At 48.7% G+C, this 17103-nt stretch overlaps 1 protein-coding gene across 4 annotated transcripts in view; it reads left to right on the top strand.

Annotated features, from left to right (window-relative positions):
• Nucleotides 1–17103, top strand: part of GNG2 (G protein subunit gamma 2) — a 235915-nt gene that overhangs the window by 66644 nt on the left and 152168 nt on the right. The gene's annotated exons all lie outside the window — the stretch shown is intronic.

The raw sequence follows: 17103 nt of genomic DNA, 5'->3' as shown, positions 1-17103 counted from the left end.
AAGAAACTGCAACCTTGTGTCCTCATTCTTTACTGCACTCCTCACCATCTTCCATCTACACCACAGGAGCCCTGGGGAAACACTTCACCTGTGGGAAGTTATACCATCTAGCTGCCATAACATCACCCCAGTGGACCTCTTAAAGCAGAGTCGGTCCCCACTGACCGAACACCACAGGTGGCGTCACGAACATAAACTTTATTCCCTTTAAAGACCTTTCCCTTTAACGTTGATGCCCAGGGCCACGGACCGGGTCGCCACCGTGACATCCCCCTGTGAACCGCAGAACCCGATACCGAGTACCCCACGGCCCTGTGGGCGCGTCATGAGTTATTGGGGTTACTGTCTGAGTGCTTCAGCCTTGTGCAGACAGAGGCTCTGACACATTTAGAACCACTGCGTCCTCTCACATCAAAACGTTTTTTGCAGTCTCCTTGTTGGCGACTTTCTTTAGCTCCTTCACCAAGTGGAGACTCGTCACCTGAGACATCTTTTCTTCCGAACTCAGCTCCGGAGCTTTGATTGCTACTAGACTTATAATGGAGAACTCTATGACATCGGTCCCTTTCATTCCCGGACCTATTTCCATAAACAGTTGAGGCATTCCTTCCCACCGATGTTTGATTTGAAAGTCGCGGACTCACACCCATTTGTTGCACCTGTGCTGCAATTTTACATTTTTCAAGCCTTAACTGCTCAATTTCTCTCAGGTATGCTATGCAGTATTGAAGGAGCATCTGTATATTTCCTATACTCTCCTTCGTTCCTGCTGCAGCAACTGGAATCATACCATCTTCACAAAGTAGCTTGACAGCCTCCCCTGTTATTCTCATCCTTGCGACTCCGGATTTATTCACAATCATCCTCCGACATCTCTCAACCATCACCTGGACAAGATCTCGAGGTACCTGGATGAAATCCTCGACGAACTCCAGCAATCTTTGAGCTCTCTTAACAACTTCCGCACATAAATTCGAAACAGTCCCGTCTTCTTCGAACTTAATGCATACGATGCCCAGAATTTTCCTGGCCTGCTGCAGGATAATTTTGAGGGCGCATACTGTCAATACTCTAAAGTCCTTTGTAATTTCCACCACTTCGTGAAATGCTGCAGCCAGCCGCTTTGCATGCTTTAAACGTTTGATGGCTTCTCCATTCTCCCAGAGGATTCTTCGTTTCATGCGAACACATCGCAAGTGTAAGCCCCCCAGCATGGCAACTTGTTTCACCATGGCTTTACTTGTAAACACGACAATCAACTGATCAGCCTTAGGGGCCAAGTACACTTGACAGGCTCATATAGCCTTCTTAAAATCTTCATGCACCACCTCCTTGGCACAGACTTCTCTCAAGTCTTTGGGAACCTCTACTGTGCATTTAAAGACAGGGTTAGCCATCACCTTCTTGTCTTTACCAGCAGGTTCAGTTAAGCTTTCAGCTTCTGATGAGACTTTCTGTAGGGCTTCCGCTTTCTCTTGCATCTCTGCAGTATCACCATCACCCCTACTGGGTTCACTGAAACCTCACCATTCTTATTTATGTTTTTTTTTACATTTTTCGTTACGGCGTCATACCCCTCACCGTGGTCCTCTTTACCTTCAGGGACTTCAGCACTGATGTCGCCAACCAACTCCTCAGAGCCAGATGTATCATGGGACTTTTCTCCGTATCTTTTTAGGATGTCCCCTCCTTCCACACTGGCTAGGAACTCTTGTCCTATGGCACTCCTGACCGACAGACCGTCTACCTTTAGCTCAGAAATCGTTGAGGACACCACAATCAGTTTCTTTGTCAGCTCCTTCTCAGCGACTTCACCTTGTGGACTCCTGTAGTTACAATGTGTCAGTTCATTATTATTTTTTCGCACTGTTTTCCTTAGAAGCAGCGGTTGTCTCTGGCAACCTAACTTCCTGACTCAAAGTTACAGAGGATGCAGCCTTTTCTGCCTCTCTGCGCCTATGCATTTTTGGCGACTGGAAGAGGACCTACCCTTATTACTTGACTTTTCATTACTGCACCCTATTTCAACTTTGCTAGAGTCACAGTCCAGACTGGGGTCATCGTCACTCACCCTGCTACCTTGGAACAACACGTTCCCACACAACCAGGTGTCGACCCCCTGGTCTGGAGATAATTCCACGTTAGCAACAGTCGCAGTACTGTCGACATTTACATTTACTAATGTCAGGTCCGAAAGTTGGTTAGAGCTATTAGTCTGTTGAGTCACCACTAACTTATGACTGTCGACCTCAGGAGACGCTAGCTCCACCCCGTTACACATCAAAGTATGAACAGGAACTCCTTCAGCCACTTGCTGTGGTGGAGTTCCCTTATAAGTGTTCCGGCTCTTATCTGAGCAACCGAACACTACATCAATTTCCTATAAGTCCTCAAATAACACAAAGTCCTGGCCCCTCACGAAGGGGTACAACAAGCAGAGCAGCACAGCTACAGTTTACACCGGCGATGTTCTACTGAGAACAATTATTTTTGTTCCCGCATAAACATCACTCGATGAATATGCAGCATTTTGCTTGTTTAGTATAATACACCTCATAGTCCTTCACATAGTATAATGTGCACTACAGTCCTCCATATTGTAAAATGCAAACCCCATAGTCTTCCATATAATATAATGTGCCCAATAGTCCTCCATATAGTGTAATACATTCCCATAGTCCTCAGTATAGTATAATACACTCCCTATAGTCCTCCATATATTAAAATACAGTTCTCAGTCCTCCATATAGTATTATACACTACCCATAGTCCTCCATATAGTATAATACACTCCTCATAGTCCTCCATATATTAAAATACACTCATAAGTCCTCCATATAGTATTATACACTACCCATAGTCCTCCATATAGTATAATACAGGCCACATATAGTATTGTTACGCTCATGCCCTGACTGGGTGGCACGAGCAAGGGGATTGTGGCCCCACTGTGCCACAAACCAGACTACCCTGGGAGGGGCATGACTAAACAGCTATCTTGGTGTTCACTAGAGCCTCTGTTGGTGAGGTCAGGCTTGTGCAGCAGGTAGCTGCCAGTTACCACTCCAGGGCGGTGTCTGGCTGTGGCAGCTGATCCCACTGAGGGACTAAAGATAAGTGACAGGTGCAATCAAGTACGGATAGGCACGACTTGTACTCTGGCGGGCACGGCTGGCACTCTGGCAGGCAGGCGGGCACAGCTGGCACTCTGGCAGGCAAGCAGGCACGGCTGGCACTCTGGCAGGCAGGCACTCTAGACAGGCAGGCGGGCACGGCTGGCACTCTATTCAGGCAGGCGGGCAAGGCTAGCGGGACTGGAACTGGTTCGAGTAGGACAGAAACATAGGCAGGTACAAGTAGGGGACAGATAGGAACCAGTTCAGACTGGAAGGACAGGAACTGCTTCAGGAGACACGGGTACACAGGCTGGAATGAGTAGGATAAGGGACCATGTAGGAAACAGTACAGACTGGAGGAACAAGGACACACAGGGCCGCATGATGCGGAGAGTGTTAGAATCTGTTTTGTTTTTGACCATCTGCCATCTTGTTGTGGTTTTCTGGCTGCTGGTCTTTTTCCCCTGGTGTTGGGTTGTATTAGGTCAGGTGATTGTATCACCCTTTATTACCCAGCACCTGCCTCCCATTCCTTGCTGGACAACAGTGTTAATCCACTAGAGTTCTGGCTAGGTGCTTTGATCTCGAGTTCTGCTATCTTTAGTTTCTGTTTTCAGTTGGTTTCTGCAGCCTTCTCTGTGTTTTCTATTAGGAGGAGACCCGTTTTTATACCCAGTCCTTAGATTTTTCAGGGACCTCCTTCCCCCTATCTATAGGTCTTCTCTGAAATAACCTAGCATCGTCGGTGGGTCTAATCGCAAGGAATGGGTCGCCCACTCCATTGTAGGGTATCAGCCTAGTCTCAGTGCAGGGTCAGTTTTCCCTCTTCTATCCTAGTTCAGTGTTGCAGTTCCGTAACAGAGAGCAGGATAGAGCCACAGGAGGCGAGATGGGAGTAGAACAGAACCGCACTAGGCAGAGCAAAGACCAGAACTGCAGGAGGTGGAGCAAAGACCAGAACCGCAGGAGGCAGAGCAAAGACCAGAACCGCAAGAGGCGGAGCAAAAAACAGAACTGCAGGAGGCGGAGCAAAGACCAGAGCCGAAGGAGGCAGAGCAAAGACCAGAGCTGAAGGAGGTGGAGCAAAGACCAGTGCTGAAGGAGGCAGATCAAAGAGCAGAACCGCAGGAGGTGGAGAAAAGAGCAGAACCGCAGGAGGTGGAGAAAAGAGCAGAACCGCAGGAGGTGGAGCAAAGAGCAGAGCCGCAAGAGGCGGAGCAAAGAGGAGAAGGAGTGAACACCAGGAAACACACAGCGGAATAGGAATGGCTACACATGGACACAGGTATAGGACTAAGTTCAGGAACGGGACAAGGCACAGAAACAAGGACTCAGACCAGGGTACGAAGCCCCTCTGGCTGGCTGAAACAAGAGACACAGGACACAGGTACAGGCCAGGGTATGAAGCCCCTTGGCTGGCTGAAACAAGAGATACAGGATACAGGTACAGGCCAGGGTATGAAGCCCCTCTGGGTGGCTGATACAAGAGAAAAAGCAAGACAGGACCTAGCACCTCATCAGCAAGACACTAACTGAGGAAGTAAGTTGCTCAGGCATCACCCTAGGGGTGGGAATGCTTTAAGTACCTGATACTTCTTGGCAATTGGCAGGGGACACCTTAGGAAGGTGCACACTGTCTGTATAAGAAACAGGGAGTGTCGGGCCGCTGCCCTAAGCATACAGTCAGGAAGTATGCAGCAAGCAAGGACTTTGTAACACCCGTTCTTAGTCTGCGATCACAATACTCACCCTCCATACTGTCCCAATTCTCTCAGACCTAACCAGGCAACACAGCATAATGCTCTACTGGGCTCAGGCCTAACTAGGTGACACAGCAGAACATTCCACAGGTTCAGGCCTAGCCAGGTGACACAGCATAATGCTCAAGCGGGCTCAGGCCTAACGAGGCAACACCACATAATGCTCCACTGGGCTCAGGCTCAACCAGGTGACACAGCATCTACCGGGCTCAGGCATAACCAGGCGACACAGCATAATGCTCCACTGGGCTGAGGCCTAACCAGGCAACACAGCATAATGCTCCACCGGGCTCAAGCTTAACCAGGCAACACAGCAGAACATTCCACCAGGTTCAGGAATATCCAGATGACACATCATTATGCTTCACCGGGCTCAGGCCTGACCAGGTGACAAAGCATAACGCTCAACCGGGCTCAGGATTAGCCAGGCAACACAGCTTAATGCTTGACTGGGCTCAGGCCTAATGAAGCGACACAGCATAACACTCCACTGGGTACAGGCCTAAGCAGGCGACACAGCATCCACTGGGCTCAGGCATAACCAGGTGATACAACATAATGCTCCACTGGGCACAGGCCTAACCAGGCGACACAGTACAATGTTCGATCGAGCTCAGGCCTAACCAGGCGACACAGCATAACGCTCCACCGGGCTCAGGCCTAACCAGGCAACACAGCATAACGTTCCACCGGGCTCAGGCCTAACCAGGCGACACAGCAGAACATTCCACCAGGTTCAGGCCTAACCAGGCAACACAGCACAATGTTCTATAGAGCTCAGGCCTAACCAGGCGACACAGCACCTCATTCCACTAGGCTCAGGCCTAACCAGGTGACACAGCATAACATCAAACAGGCTCAGGCCTAACCAAGCGACACAGGATAACATTCCACCAGGTTCAGGCCTAACCAGGCGACACAGCAGAACATTCCACCAGGTTCAGGCCTAACCAGGCAACACAGCACACAGTTCTATAGAGCTCAGGACTAACCAGGTGACACAGCACAACATTCCACTAGGCTCAGGCCTAACCAGGTGACACAGCACAACATCCAACAGGCTCAGGCCTAACCAAGCGACATAGCATAACATTCCACCAGGTTCAGGCCTAACCAGGCAACACAGCACAATGTTCCACCAGTCTCAGGACTAACCAGGCAACACAGCACAACGTTCCACCAGGATCAGGCCTAACCAGGGAACACAGTATCTACCGAGCTCAGGCATAACCAAGCGATACAGCATAACACTCCACTGGGCTCAGGCCTAACCAGGTGACACAGCACAATGCTCCATTGGACTCAGGCCTATCTAGGCGACATATCATAACGCTTCACCGGGCTCAGGCCTAACCATGTGACAAAGCATAACGCTCCACCGGGCTTAGGCCTAACCAGACAACACAGCATAATGTTACACCAGGCTCAGGCCTAACCAGGCAACAGAACAGAACATTCCACCAGGTTTAGGCCTAACCAGGCAACACAGCACAACGTTCAATCGAGCTCAGGCCTAACCAGGCAACACAGCACAACATTCCACTAGGCACAGGCCTAACCAGGTGAGACAGCACAACATTTCACCAGCCTCAGGCCTAACCAAGCGACACAGCATAACACTCCACCAGGTTCAGGCCTAACCAGGCGACAGCACAACCTTCCACAAGACTCAGGACTAACCAGGCAACACAGCACAACGTTCCACCAGGCTCAGGCCTATACAGGCGACACAGCACAACTCTTCACCAGGCACAGGCTTTACCAGGCAACACAGCATAACTTTCCACCGGGCTCAAGCACGACCAGGCGACACAGCACAACCCTTGACCAGGCGCCTAATCAAGCAGCACAGCACAATGCTCCATGGGGCTCAGACCTAAGCAGGTGACACAGTACAACGCTCCACCAGGCTCAGACCTAACCAGGCAACACAACACAATGCCCCACCGGGCTCAGATCTAAACAGGCAACACGGTAGAATGCTCCACTGGGCTCAGGCCTAACTAGGCGACACAGCACAACAATCCGCCGGGCTCATGCCTAACCAGGCAACACAGCAGAATGCTTCACTAGGCTCATGCCAAACCAGGCAACACAGCACAATCAGACTTATCTCTGCTCACAGCCTCTAGCAGAGGAAATGCTCTTCCCACCAAAGGCTGCCCAGCTATGTATCTGCTTCTTGGTGGACGAGGACCTAACTGGACTTCTCACATCTTTTACATGGGCCTTAGATGTCTACACTTCTCATACCTTATAGACACGACACCCCTCCACGTCAGCGTTTGCAGAACGCAATTGGTCTCACCCCAACCACTAGTGGCAACCATGTTTCCCCATCTTGGTTACTCACAATCAGTGGCTTGAGGAACACTTATTTCTGCTTGCCTTCTTGCGACACTCAGAGGTGGTTGTACAACAAGTGATCCTTCTTCCACCACTACTGAAAACACATTTCAATGTTTTAGTTACGCGCGATAAATAGCTTGCAGACACACTTCCTTTTGCTGGTGTTACTTCACATATCCTTCTTCTGCTCCATAGCAATAGTTCTTCACGGTCTGCAGGAGTTTCTTATCTGGGCAGTCATTTAAAGCCTCTTATGTTCCCACTGATCAGCTAGTGTGGCTTCCCTTTCCTAAAAGTGTGGCCATCACTAGGCTGCTTGTTCCAGGCTGTATCCTACAGCTTAAATGTTTCTTAAATTGTTTACCTTTGTAATTGACCCTGAGAACAGGGAAGACCTGGCTATACTCACACAAAGACACATTGTGTGCTCCCTGTATTGCTACAAATTCTGGATACTCAGTCACTATACATAAAGTATCAGTCTGCTTGTTCCAGACTGTATCCATTCCCTCTGCAACTGACCCTGAATGGAGGGAAAACCCTGTAAAAGGGTACACAGACATAGAACATGCCCGGTGTCACCACAACTTCTTAATGCTCACAGGCACTATACATAAAGTATCCACCTGTGCCAGTCTGCTTGTTTCAAGCTGTATCCATTCCCTCTGTGACTGACCCTGAATGGCGTAAAAACCCTTTAAAAGGACACACAGACAGATAACGTGCTCTGTATCACCACAACTTCTTTATACTCACAAGCTCTAAAAAAACCAGTACACAGGCAGAGATGCTTACCTGTCCAAGGCCTCCAAACAATTACACTAACCAAAGTGCAGTGGACCCAAGTTAAGATGGTGGATGACAGATGCACAGGTGCAATAATACCGATAATGCAGCCAGCCTACAATCAGGATTTGGCCGCCTGGCACACCTGTGCAAAATAATCTGTATGTGGCATGTTCACACTGAAATGCAGAGCATATGGCTCAAGGCCTATTAGTGACGCCATAAAGCGGGCTAGCCATTGCTATAATGCATCCTGTGTGAACAGAGGCCACAGTTTACAGAGCCATCAAGGGCCCAGCTGCACCCTCATTTTGCACTGGTGTGCCAGGCGGCCAAATCCTGATTGTAGGCTGGCTGCATTATCGGTATTATTGCACCTGTGCATCTGTCATCCACCATCTTAACTTGGGCCTGCTGCACTCTGGTTAGTGTAATTGTTTGGAAGCCTTGGACAGGTAAGCATCTTTGCCTGTGTACTGTTTTTTTTTTTTTGTCAAGAATAGTGGAGTTTTTTCCCTCTTATGGTGTTTTTACTCACAAGCTCTGTAAATAAAGTATCCTCATGTACCAGGCTACTGGCTACAGGATACAATGAAGGAAATAATTATTTGATCCCTTGCTGATTTTGTAAGTTTGCCCACTGACAAAGACATGAACAGTCTATAATTTAAAGGTAGGTTAATTTTAATATTGAGTGATAGAATATCAAAAATTAAATCCAGAAAATCACATTGTATTAATTACCGTATATACTCGTGTATAAGCCGAGTTTTTCAGCACATTTTTTTGTGCTGATAACACCCTCCTCGGTTTACACATGAGCAGATACGGACTGAGGCTGAAATTCAGTCCTGGCATTTGAAATCACACAGGCCCATGTTGTCTACATCCACAAGTACTAGATGGGATATATTACTAATATTACCCTGGATGGAGGAAAGGAAGATTTACTACAAGACCAATACTTCTAATGATACCTGTGACCTGCTGGGGTAAGTGACGGAGTCAGCGACTTTGTGCTCCGTCATAACTCTTAACAGTATGGGTATCTTGAGAACACTGATTCTGTTCGCAACGTAGCAGACAAGGCAGCCTACAACCAGACAGGCCCTTCTGGCATTTGCCAGATGGCCAGTCCAACCCTGTACATGAGTCATTGTCCCAGAAAGCCGGCGGGGAAGGAGAGCGGTGTAGCAATGGGTCACAGAGGCAGGAGCCGGTGGCTGAGGCTAAAGCTACAGAATGCTGTAGATAAGCCCCTGATGCCGGTGGCCTTAGCTCAAATACGTTATTTGGGGTGACAAATTCCCTTTAAGGTAATGAAAATGCACACGTCTCCTCTCCCATAGGCTGGAGGGTGAGTAGGATGTTTTTTTACTTGTAATAGGAGCCATGCATACAAGGATGGGAGGGGGGAGCCATGCATACCAGGACAGGATGAGGTAGCCAGGCATACCAGGACAGCTACGGGGGGAGCCATACATACCGGGATGGGGGAGCCATGTATTCCAGGACAGGACGGGGGAGCCACACATACCAGGAAGGATGGGGGGCCACATACCACGACAGCTACGGGGGAGCCACGCATACCAGGACAGGAACGGGGGAGCCACACATACCAGGACAGTGATGGGGGAGCCACGCATACCAGGACAGGATGGGGGGAGCCAAGCATACCAGGACAGGGATGAGGGGACAATGCATACCCGGCTTATACTCGAGTTTATAAGCTTACCCATTTTTCCGTGGCAAAATTAGTTGCTTCGGCTTATATTCGGGTCGGCTTATACTCGAGTATATACGGTATATAAATGTATTTGCATTTTGCTGTGAGAAATAAGTATTTGATCCCTCTGGCAAACAAGACTTAGTAGTTGGTGGCAAAACTCTTGTTGGCAAGCACAGCAGTCAGATGTTTTTTGTAGTTGATAATGAGGTTTGCGCACATGTCAGGAGGAATTTTGGTCCACTCTTCTTCGAAGATCATCTCCAAATCATTAAGATTTTGAGGCTGTCACTTGGAAACTCGGAGCTTCAACTCCCTCCATAAGTTTTCTATGATATTAAGGTCTGGAGACTGGATAGGCCACTTCATGACCCTCATGTGCTTCTTTTTGAGCCTCTCCTTTGTTGCCTTGGTTGTATGTTTTGGGTCAGTGTCTTGCTGGAAGACCCAGACACGACCCATTTTTAATGTCCTGGCGAAGGGAAGGAGGTTATCACTCAGGATTTTACGGTACGTGGCTCCATCCATTCTCCCATTGATGCGGTGAAGTAGTCCTGTGCCCTTAGCAGAAAAACACCTCCAAAACATAATGCTTCCACCTCCATGCGTGACAGTGGGGATGGTGTTCTTTGGGTCATAGGCAGCATTTCTCTTCCTCCAAACATGGCGAGTTGAGTTAATGCCAAGGAGCTCAATTTTTGTCTCATCTGACCACAGCACTTTCTCCCAATCACTCACAGAATCATCCAGATGTTCATTGGCAAACTTCAGATGGGCCTGCACATGTGCCTTCTTGAGCAGGGGGACCTTGGGGGCACTGCATGATTTTAAACCTTTACGGTGTAATGTGTTAGCAATGGTTTTCTTGGTGACTGTGGTCCCAGCTGCCTTGAGATCATTAATAAGTTCCCCCGTGTAGTTTTTGGTTGATCTCTCACCTTCCTCAAGATCATGGATACCCCACGAGGTGAGATTTTGCATGGTGCCTCAGATCGATGTCGATTGACAGTCATTTTGTATTTCTTCCATTTTCTTACTATTGCACCAACAGTTGTCCCCTTCTCACCCAGCGTCTGACGTATGGGTTTGTAGCCCATTCCAGCTTTGTGCAGGTCTATGATCTTGTCCCTGACATCCTTAGAAAGCTCTTCGGTCTTGCCCATATTGTAGAGGTTAGAGTCTGACTGATTAATTGAGTCTGTGGACAGGAGTCTTTTATAAAGGTGACTATGTAAGACAGCTGTCTTTAATGCACGTAACAAGTTGATTAGGAGCGTCTATATAATTTATACAATATGATTTTCTGGATTTTTTATTTTTGATATTCTATCTCTCAATGTTAAAATTAACCTACCCTTAAAATAATAGACTGCTCATGTCTGTGTTAGTGGGCAAACTTACAAAATCATTATGGGATCAAATAATTATTTCCTTCACCGTATATCTTATAGCTTCCCTGTCATTTGAATTGTCCACTGTGACTTGAAGAGAGGGAAAACCAAGTTTTAAATATACATGGATATATAACGTGCTCCCTACTGTATGTCACCACACATTCTGCATGGTCGCAAGCATTATAAATAAAGCATCCACATGTGCCAGGTTACTGGTTCTAGGCTGTATCCTTGGCCTCTGTGATTGACCCTGAATGTAGGGAAAAGTCTGTAAAAGGATGCACAGACATAACATGCTCTGTGTCACCACACCTTCTTTATTCTCACAAGTTCTATACATGGCATACCTCATGTACCCTCATTCTTCCATGATCTTCCCAGTGTAAGGGTATGTGCACTCGTTCAGGATTTCTTTCAGAAACCGGACATTTCTGCCAGAAATCCGCATGGGTTTTTTCTCGCATTTTTTATGCGTTTTTGACGCGTTTTTTGTGTTTTTTCTCATTGCATTAAATAGCGAGAAAAACACGAAAAATCCGCAAAATTAATGAACATGCTGCTTTTTTTACCGCGATGTGTTTTTTCACGGAAAAAAACGCATCATGTGCACAAATATTGCAGAATGCATTCTAAATGATAGGATGCATATGTATGCGTTTTTTATGCATTTTTATCGCAAAAAAACACGAAAAAACCTGAAAGTGTGCACATAGCATAACTACCGTATATACTCGAGTATAAGCCAAGATTTTCAGCCCACTTTTTTGGGCTGAAAGTCTCCCTCTCGGCTTATACTCGAGTCATACACAGGGGTCGGCAGGGGAGGGGGAGCGGGGGCTGTGAAATTATACTCACCTACTCCTGGCGCGGTCCCTGGCTTCCCCAGCGCCAGCAGCAGCAGATTCTTCCTGTACTAAGCGGTCACATAGTACCGCTCATTACAGTAATGAATATGTGGCTCCACCTCCCATAGAGGTGGAGCCGCATATTCATTACTGTAATGAGCGGTAACGGTGACCGGTGAGTACAGGATGAAGCTGCGGCACCGGGGATGCAGGGACTGCACAGCGCCAGGACCAGGTGAGTATACGGGGAGGTGGAGCGCTGCATGATAGTCACCTTTCCTCGTTCCGGGCGTCGCTCTGTCTTCAACAGTGACGCTCAGGTCAGAGGGCGCAGTGACGTGCTGAACGTCAGTGCGGAAGATGGAGCCGCACCGGAACGAGGAGCAGGTAACTATTGCAAGAGCCGGGGGCCTGAGTGAGAGGTGAGTATGTGATTTATTTTTTTTTATCGCAGCAAATGGGGCAAGTGTCTGTATGGAGCATCTATGGGGCCATAAGGTTTGTGCAGCACTATATGGGGCCATAACGTTTGTGCAGCACTATATGGGGCCATAACATTTGTGCAGCACTATATGGGGCCATAACGTTTGTGCAGCACTATATGGGGCCATAACGTTTGTGCAGCAATATAAGGGGCCATAACGTTTGTGCAGCACTATATGGGGCCATAACGTTTGTGCAGCAATATAAGGGGCCATAACGTTTGTGCAGCACTGTATGGGGCCATAACGTTTGTGCAGCACTGTATGAGGCCATAACATTTGTGCAGCACTATAAGGGGCCATAACGTTTGTGCAGCACTGTATGGGGCCATAACGTTTGTGCAGCACTATATGGGGCCATAACATTTGTGCAGCACTATTTGGGGCCATAACATTTGTGCAGCACTATAAGGCTGCGTGTCAACGATCAGGATGGCCGGTGGTATCGTCGGAGCGGCTTTGCCGCTCTGCGCTAAGCCCCGCCCCCTTCTGGGACGCGATGATGCCAGATGTGTTCACAGCACACATCCGGCATCATCGCACCCATCGCATAGGGCCCTGCGTCGCCGCAAGATATACGGACATGCTGCGATCTGAATAGACGTGCAGCATGTCCGGAGTCGCAGAACCACCGCGTGCGTGTTACCACGCATAGTGGAGACGGGATTTCATTAAATCCCCTCCACTATGCTGTAACATCTGGACGCTGCGTGTCTGACGCTGCGGCTCTATGCAGCGTCAGACACGCAGCGTTTCCTGCACGTGGAAACATACCCTAAGGGGCCATAATGTTTGTGCAGCACTATATGGGGCCATAACATTTGTGCAGCACTATAAGGGGCCATAACCTTTGTGCAGCACTATATGGGGCCATAACGTTTGTGCAGCACTGTATGGGGCCATAACATTTGTGCAGCACTATAAGGGGCCATAACGTTTGTGCAGCACTATATGGGGCCATAACATTTGTGCAGCACTATAAGGGGCCATAACCTTTGTGCAGCACTATAAGGGGCCATAACGTTTGTGCAGCACTAAATGGGGCCATAACGTTTGTGCAGCACTATATGGGGCCATAATGTTTGAGCAGCACTATATGGGGCAAGTGTCTGTATGCAGAGGCGTAGCTAGAACTTTTGCCCCCCCATCCCCGGCCCGCACGTCAATAGCGTTAAACAGCTGCAGCCAGGGTCGGACTGGGGTGTTTGGGGCCCACCAGAGGAATGGACTCTAGGGGCTCACCCTACAGCTATATGCAAATATCTGTCATTATAGTGGAGCATTGGCTGTAAAACACCGGCGGCTGTTGCACGTCTACCGTGTGCCCCAATAACTGGGATGTATAATTACGGTAGTTTACATTAATGGGGTTCTTGGTTAAAACAAGTTATCACCGATCCATGGGCTCCACAGGATAGGTAATCACTTAGATCCGACCATTAGAAATTGCACCGATCGGAAGAATGGGGAAGTTTTATCCGTGACAGGACACTTTTATCACTATTTTAAAATGCAGCAGCAGGTGGGATTTCTGACCGCAACTCCATTCATTCTCTTTGGGGCTTCCAGAAAAAAAAACAAGTGCAGCCACAGAGTGAATGAATGGATCAGTGATCTAGTCGGACATGCCACTTCAGTCTAATGGGGATAACAAGTTCCACATTTTGCTGAATGGGTCCAAGCAGTCAGACCCCCACCAATCAATACGTTATCACTTATCCTGTGGAGAGGTGATTACTTTTTTCCACAGGAAACCCCCTGTAAGTACATCTCCGCCCCTGTGTACAAAGCATTAAAACTAATGGAAATAAAGGATCTTCTCCTAATTAATATCAGAGAGAACAAATAACCGCCATACACAACACAATCCACTATACCAAGACTAATAATATCACATACAGGAAGAAACACCACCACACCATGACCAGACCACATAGTGACCGAATAATACTACATACAAGGGACAAATACTGCCACACCATGAACAGATCACATATTACCACCACTTGGTGACCAAATAGCACATACAAGGGACAAATACCACAACACCATTTCCAGACCACATATTACCACCACATAGTGACTGAATACTACAATACTGATCAGTAATAAAAAAAAACAAAACACAATACTATCACCATAGGTGCCAGTATTCACAGGAGATCTGTACTTAGTATGCAGTGTCTGTGTAGAGGTAATACAGAGATCACTGGTGGTATCATACACAGGAGCTCTGTATATAATGTATAGGTAATACAGTGATCACTGGTGACATTGTACACAGGACCTCTGTATATAGTATACAGTGTATAGTGTCAGTGTATAGGTAACACTGACTCACCAGTGACGTCTCTAGGTGAAGTCCTTCATCTTTCATCCAGCACAGACCGCCATCATTTCTTCCAGCCAGGACTCGTTTCTGCAGGAAATAACACAGTTATCTCGAGCTCCGCTTGCAGAACACATTACTTAATTTTTCACAACTTCTACATTACACCACATGAAGAAAAAAAGGCAATATAGTGTCACTCTGCACAGTAACAGGACCACCCCCCCATTTAAAACAGTATACTCAAAAAATAAAATAAACACATCACTGCAGTAATAATATCCCTTAATTAGCCCCTATGGTAATAATATTCCCCACCCTGGCCCCGTTTATCTCATTCCTGGCTCCAGCCATATGTTCTCGCATCCTGCCCTCATGAGTATCCATTCTACCCCATATGATCTTCCCATCCTGCCCCATCTGTCTCCATCGTATCCATCCTGCCCCATGATCCAATCCTGCCCCATGTCTTTCATTCTGCTCCGTGTCTCCAATCATGCCCCGTATCTACATTCTGCCCATGCCTCAAGTCCTGCCCCCAGTGTGTCCAGCAATCTGCCCCAGTGTGTCCAGCATATTACCCCTAGTGTGTCCAGCATATTACCCCCAGTGTGTCCAGCAACCTGCCCCAGTATGTCCAGCATATTGCCCCAGTGTCCAGCAATCTGCCCCAGTGTGTCCAGCATTGCCCCCAGACAGTGTGTCCAGCAATCTGCCCCAGTATGTCAAGCATATTGCCCCAGTGTGTCCAGTATTGCCCCTGGACAGTGTGTCCAGCAATCTGCCCCAGTGTGTCCAGCATATTACCCCCAGGTTGTCCTGCAATCTGCCCCAGTGTGTCCAGCATATTACCTCCAGTGTGTCCAGCAATCTGCCCCAGTATGTCCAGCAATCTGCCCCAGTGTCCAGCATTGCCCCAGTGTGTCCAGCATTGCCCCAAGTGTGTCCAGCATATTACCCCCAGTGTGTCCAGCAATCTGCCTCAGTATGTCCAGCACTGCCCCCAGTGTGTCCAGCAATCTGCCCCAGTATGTCCAATTGTCCAGCATTGCCCACAGTGTGTCCAGCAATCTGCCCCAGTGTGTCCAGCATTGCCCCAGTGTGTCCATCAATCTGCCCCAGGGTCTCCAGCATTGCCCCAGTGTGTCCAGCATTGCCCCAGTGTGTCCAGCATTGCCCCCAGTGTGTCCAGCAATCTGCCCCAGTGTCCAGCATTGCCCCAGTGTGTCCAGCAATCTGACGCAGTGCCCATCATTACCCCAGTGTGTCCAGAAATCTGCCCCAGGGTCTCCAGCATTGCCCCAGTGTTTCCAGCATTGCCCCCAGTGTGTCCAGCAATCTGCCCCAGTGTGCACAGCAATCTGCCCCAGTGTGCACAGCAATCTGCCCCAGTGTGTCCAGCAATCTGCCCCAGTGTCCAGCATTGCCCCAGCGTGTCCAGTAATCTTCCCCAGTGTCCAGCATTGCCCCAGTGTCCAGAAATCTGCCCCAGGGTCCCCAGCATTGCCCCAGAATGTCCAGAAATCTGCCCCAGTGTGTCCAGAAATCTGCCCCAGGGTCTCCAGCATTGCCTCAATGTGTCCAGGAATCTGCCCCAGGGTCTCCAGTATTGCCCCAGTGTGTCCAGCAATCTGCCCCATGGTCTCCTGTGTTGCCCCAGTGTGTCCAGCATTCTGCCCCATGGTCTCCAGTATTGCCCCAGTGTGTCCAGCATTCTGCCCCATGGTCTCCATTATTGCCCCAGTGTGTCCAGCATTCTGCCCCATGGTCTCCAGTATTGCCCCAGTGTGTCCAGCATTCTGCCCCATGGTCTCCAGTATTGCCCCAGTGTGTCCAGCATTCTGCCCCATGGTCTCCAGTATTGCCCCAGTGTCTCCAGTATTGCCCCATTGTGTCCAGCATTCTGCCCCATGGTCTCCAGTATTGCCCCAGTGTGTCCAGCATTCTGCCCCATGGTCTCCAGTATTGCCCCAGTGTGTCCAGCATTCTGCCCCATGGTCTCCAGTATTGCCCCATTGTGTCCAGCATTCTGCCCCATGGTCTCCAGTATTGCCCCAGTGTGTCCATCATTCTGCCCCATGGTCTCCAGTATTACCTCAGTGTGTCCAGCAATCTGCCCCATGGTCTCCAGTATTGCCCCAGTGTGTCCAGCAATCTGCCCCATGGTCTCCAGTATTGCCCCAGTGTGTCCAGCAATTTGCCCCATGGTCTCCAGTATTGCCCCAGTGTGTCCAGCAATCTGCCCCATGGTCTCCAGTATTGCCCCAGTGTGTCCAGCAATCTGCCCCATGGTCTCCAGTATTGCCCCAGTGTGTC

The sequence above is a fragment of the Ranitomeya imitator genome, chromosome 1 (assembly GCF_032444005.1).
Source record: "Ranitomeya imitator isolate aRanImi1 chromosome 1, aRanImi1.pri, whole genome shotgun sequence".
In the NCBI taxonomy this organism is placed as follows: Eukaryota; Metazoa; Chordata; class Amphibia; order Anura; family Dendrobatidae; genus Ranitomeya; species Ranitomeya imitator.
This window is presented reverse-complemented; position numbering and strand designations above follow the sequence as displayed.